Source organism: Camellia sinensis, chromosome 2, assembly GCF_055761805.1.
Source record: "Camellia sinensis isolate YWXY chromosome 2, ASM5576180v1, whole genome shotgun sequence".
Taxonomy (NCBI): domain Eukaryota; kingdom Viridiplantae; phylum Streptophyta; class Magnoliopsida; order Ericales; family Theaceae; genus Camellia; species Camellia sinensis.
In genome coordinates this window covers 198,417,884-198,423,784 of record NC_138962.1, presented here as the reverse complement: position 1 = coordinate 198,423,784, position 5,901 = coordinate 198,417,884, and the positions used below count along the sequence as shown (strand labels likewise).

The following is a 5,901-nucleotide window of genomic DNA, read 5'->3' as shown; positions in this document are numbered from 1 at the left end:
GCTTCTATGTCAGATTGAGTTGCCATGATTTGCTCAATCGACATCATAGGAAGGTTCGGAAAAGGAATGACAGGAAGAATGGGAGCCAGGGCACTCGGCCCACCAGTTCTTACGAGATCATTCAAGTCTGGAAAGAGAGTAAGGGGACGGGACGAGGCCATGTAGTAGGAGAAAAAGATGTAATCGAAAGGAGAGTAGTTTTTGGCAACCTTTCTGCTCTGTTCAGTCTCTCTGTTCAGTCTCACGCGGAAGAAGAAGATCGAAGAGAGTGATGCAAAAGAGATAGAAGAAGAGATAAAAGAGAGTGAGGTGAAGAAGAAGACACATGCGAGTGTGATTAAGAAGAAGGCTGAAGAGAAGAGACTGAAGAGGGAGAGATAGTCGAGACGAGAGGCAATCGAGGAGAGCTGTTTTTGTCGGCCAATGAAGTAAAAGTCAAGTCGCGTGGCAACCGCGTTTTACGAAAAACGAGAAAGACGCAGGAGAGTTGTATATATGTATATATATTGTATAGCTTTATAATATATATATATATTGATTATCTATTTTTTGATGCCATTTATTACTATCATTTTTCTCCTCCTCCTCCAGATTCTGACCCATGCTTTCTTTTTTATAATGTCACAGGGGGAGAAACTTATGATGTTATGTATTATGGTATTATTTCAAACTAATCTGATGTTATGTATTTATAGTTTGATATCTTAATCTTATATCATGTTGTTGATTAAAACTTATTTATTACACATATGCTAACCTATGTATTTAGAAATGAATTCAGGGAGCATGACTTGAGGGGGGGCTTTTCTTACTCTCAAATCAAATCAAAACATCATTGTGTGCCATCATAAAAAAGGGGGAGACTGTTAAACTTATTTATTTTGATGATTTATTTAATTATGTTTTAATTTATTTGGAAGAGAAAAATAGAATCCAAAATTTATTTTGATAATTTATTTAATTATATTTTAATTTATTTGAAAAAGAAAAATAGAATCAAAATTTATTTTGATGATTTATTTGAAACAGAAAAATAGAATCAAAATCTATTTTGATGATTTATTTGAAAGAGAAAAATAGAATCAAAATTTATTTTGTCCCATTATTTCTCACCTAAACCTTTATCCTAAATGTTGTTAGAAAGTATTTAATATTTGATTAAATCAGGAGTTAAAACAGCCCAAAACAAAGGTTCAAACAGCCTAGCACAGCAGCAGGCCAAAAAGTTCAAAAGGTTCAAGTGAAAGATATTCAAATTAGTAATGATGGAAGTATAACGACTATAAAGGTTCAAAAGGCCAAAATGTTCAAAAGGTTCAAGTGGAAGATATTCAAATTTATAATGATGGAGTAGAAGATATTCAAATTGGTAATAATAGAAGTACAATAACTATAAGCGGTTATAAATTGAAATAACTACAACGGCTATAATTTTCGTTATATATACCAATGACTCTAATGTAAACAAGTTATAAAAAACCTGAAAATATTCTTTGATCTATAATCACTCGCATCTATTCTCAGAAATTATACACTGAGCCTTATAGCTTTAAGCCCATCTTTCTTGTGTGAGATTTACAGAAAAATTAAAGCTTCATTTTATATATCTATTTTTGAGAGATATTTATTGTAAGTTTTCTTTGAAAGCAAAAATACCTTTTCATCTTGTAAAAGTGCTGCAAACACTGTATTCTTGAAATCTTGAGAGTGATTGTGAATCACCTAAGATTTGCAAGGGTTTGGGCTTGTGAAGTCTGTGTAAAATCTGTGGAGGATTGCTCTATTTGTAAAGAGGTTGCTAGCATCCCTGTGAAGCTAGAAGATAGTGGAAAATCTCAAGTGAAGCTTGAGGAGTGGACGTAGGCTGAGTTGAAGCCGAACCACTATAAATTTGTTTGCCTCTCTCTCCCTTATCTCTTTATTTTATTTTAAATTGCCATAACTATATTTCACATTTTTACTGTGCTAAAATCATTAACTGACATAGTTGTTAAGACATTTTTTTTTAATTATTTTTATTTCATTAATTATATTTATCTATTGTGCTAGTCATAATTTTTATTAGGGCATTATTAATTTTAATTGTAAAAATCTAATTCACCCCCACCCTCTTAGGCTGTCTTTTGGGTAACATGAGAGATTGTTGGAAATTGAGTAAGAGGAGGAAAGGAAGGTGACTCACTATATTTGAGGGCAACTCTTCTACATACCACTAAAATAGGATTAAGAAAATTGCCACCAAAACACAAGTTGGTAAAACCAATGTTGGTGACAATTTTTGAGACTTTAACATTTTCATTGTTGCTAACTTTTCTGATATAAGGAAGGTCCTGGTGTGGTGGCCAAATACATATATCATGATTGAGCAAGTACAAGAGATAGGTGGCTCCAATAAACTTGATCACCCTTTGAGTGAAATGTACCCAATCACTGCAATAAAAAAAGGTTTTTACGACACGCAGTGCACGTCGTAAAAACCCTTCTACGACATACAGCGCGCGCCATATTATGACCAGTCATAGAAAGTCATTCACTTTCAACGACATGCTTCGTACGCTGTTAAAAACTATTTAACGGCAAATTTTGTGCGTCGTCGTTACTTTTTCTACAACTATTTTTGCACGCCGTTAATTGGTGAAACAAATAACGACATTAATTGCGCGCCGTAAAATATGTAATACAATGACTTATTATGCCTGTTGTAGAATATGCAGTTTTTTTTTTTAAATTCATCATGTTCTATTTCACCTGTTCTGTACAATCTAAAAACATTACAAACAAATTTCACACACACACACACATATATATATAAGTATCAATCAATCACCAAAATATTATTTCAAACACCAAAAAAACTATTCATAAGTTTCGAATATTCAAAAACTATTTGTTCATTCCAAACCAGAAAACAACACACTAAACTACAAAATAACAAACTATACCACTGTTTGAACATTCCAAACCATCTAGGCTAATGCACTAAACTATAGAACAAAAAAAAAAAAAAAAAAAAAAAGCCCAAAACCATGAACCAATAGCAATTTGAGCCACCAATATGACAAAAATAGATTACAACATAGCATGCCAAACACAAAAGCACTCAGCCCTCAGCACCCAGCAGCTCTGCAGCAGGCCAGCATGGTAGCACTACAAATAGCAACAGAGAACACCAGCATAACAGAACAGAGGCAGCACGACAACCAGGACAGCACAACAATGCTAGCATATCATCTCAAACCAACAATGCATGGCCACTCCAGCATAGCAGCATTCAGCCACACCAGCAAAGCAGCAAGCAGGCCAGGCAGCACAGACACACACCAACTAGCTTCAGCAAAAAGAGCAGAGCCAGAGCAAACAACTCCAGGGTACTGGAAGACATGAACCAAGCAAACCAAACAAAAAACCAGCCAACTCTGGAAGCCATACACAACAAAAGCAGAACATAGATGCCAAATACAGATGAAACAACAAGCTTACAGCAGGTTATATGAACCATTCACTTCTCATCAAGACAATATGAACACATTGCACTAGAAAGGTCTATTCAAACACCGCATACCAAAGACTATGGGGGGGTTGAACAAAACAGGTGCAAACATGAACAACTTCTCAGTCAAACAGAGACAGCAGCAGGAACATAGTACCAGCAGATATTTGCACAACCCTTCTACTGCCAATACAAATCAAACCTAAAAGACCAGCATTCTCACTACAGTTAAACCAAGAAAATCATTATTAAGTCTTGTCTCGATTGATATAAATACAATTAGAAATGCTAATGAATTATAAAGGTTTTTGTTGTTGGTGTCTTACATAGACACGAAGGATCCATTCACAGTTCCAAACAACCCAGACAGCAAAATACCAATTCCTTGAGACAATAAATGAACAATTAGTTCAAAGCTAACGGGCATTCAATGTTCACCTGAAAGAAGTTTGGGAAATTACAATTTGTTGTTTTAGACATCAAAATAGAGAAACTTGGCTAATATAGGGACCATCCTCGCAAAGCTTCAACACTAGAGAAAATCAGAGGACAAATTGGGAATCTTAAACTCATATTCTTAAGTGTAATCATACCACTAAAAAAGAAAGCAACAAGTTTTCAATTTACCTACCAACCAACACCACAGCTAAGAACAACAGAAGGCAAATAAGTTGCACTTGCATATCTTGACACAGCAATAAAGCCACCAATAGACTGCTTATATCATTAAAAAAATATTGAAGTAAGCTGTTTGTAAGGAATTACAAATAAAAGTACCTAAAAGATGAAACTTTAGTTTGAAATAAAGGGACATGAGCTACAATAAAGATGCAAGAACAATCTAAAGTCCAATAATGTGCATGCCTGCTCATAAAAATATCAAATTTTATGGTGTTTTCAAGCCTTTGACCAAAAATAGTTGAGTTTCCCCACCAATAAGTCATCAAAAAGTATATCAACATTACAATGGCAATGAGAATGCACTTCGGTCATAAAAAAAATTAAAAAATAAAAATAAAAAACCAATAGTACTGTACTTCATGGTGATAAAAAAAATTAAAAAAAATAAAAAACCAAAAACCATGCATAGAAAACCATACCAAAAACCATGAAAATACTAATAAACAAAAAGAATGACAACACACACACACACACACACATACACACACATAAAAAGAAAGAAAGAAAAGAAAAAAAGTTACCTCCTTTGGGACCCAATAATCTCTCTCCCTCTCCATTTGTTTGATTTTTTTCCTCTAAACTCAACTGTAAAATGTTGTATAGTAAATTTTTTTATGCAATACATGTGTAGACACCGCATTTTTGACCGCCCTTAAGACTTAGACGCGACTGATGGTTTACATGGTGGAAAAAGGTGTGCAGGGGAAATGTTCAGTTTCTTCGGCAAGGAGAGAGTCAAATCTCAACTTCATACCCCTTTTTGGACCAAAACAATCTTGATCAAAATGTTTTAGACCTTAAAACCCTCTCTTTCAAAACGTTTTTGAAATAAAGTTTTTACGATGTTCCGAGGCTCGCATTTTGCCAAATGTTGCGCTTTTCGGTAAATCGAGCAAGGACAAAGTAGAAATGAATGAAAGAGAGATGAAATTTTTGAAAAATCTTTCAAAACACTTTGTTTAGGGGTTTGGAGTTGAAGAAAAGAGGAAAGGAGATAAGCAAACTAGTTTAAAAGAAAGTTCGGCATGAATCCGGTTGAACCGAATCTGCGCGGCTTTACTAAAATAGGCATAACTTTTTACACAAGAGGAATTTTGATGCAAGGTTGGCGCCATTGGAAAGATAACTTCCGGGGCTTCAATTTAGATACAATAATGACCTGAAAAGGATTTCAAAAGGAGGATTTATGGCTATTTGAAGTTGGACCTGGAAAATAGAATTTTCCTAAAGTAGCAGGCCGACTAGAAAAAGTGGCTGGCCGACCACCCTCTCCTGAAAAAGTGGTCGGCCGACCAGGAAAAGTAGCAGGCCGACCAGGAGGTGGCCGGCCGACCACTTATGCTCAGAAAGCTCAAAATTGATAGATATTTTCCCTCCAGCTGTCTTCCACAACCTCTAGCTGTCCTATAATCAGATATTTTCGAGCCAACTCTCCTTTTTGCTATATATGATGATATGTCTCCCATTTTTCAAGCAAGTTTTGGGAGCTTCTCACTCTAAAAAACCCCTCTCTCTCTCTCTAGAAATTCTAGAGCCAAATCTCAGCCTCTCTCTCATTCTCTTGCCTTGGTGTGCATAGCAAGAGCTATACTCGGAGATATACCTCTCATTTGCCTAAGCACCCTTGATCAAACTCAACTACCATTGGGCTGAGATTCTTTGAGGATCATTTTGAGCTCCAAAATCTGGTTTTAGCTCAGAGTTTGGACCCCTTTTGCTGCTGGAGTTCT

General features: G+C 35.4%; 1 long non-coding RNA gene across 1 annotated transcript; it reads right to left on the bottom strand.

Annotated features, from left to right (window-relative positions):
* Positions 1-2,871: 2,871 nt before the first annotated feature.
* On the bottom strand, positions 2,872-4,792 carry LOC145819781 (uncharacterized). Its single transcript, XR_014360556.1, has 2 exons — positions 3,817-4,792; positions 2,872-3,712 (listed from the first exon to the last, which is right to left on the bottom strand). It is a non-coding gene; the product is annotated as an uncharacterized LOC145819781 (long non-coding RNA).
* Between the last annotated feature and the right edge of the window lie 1,109 nt (positions 4,793-5,901).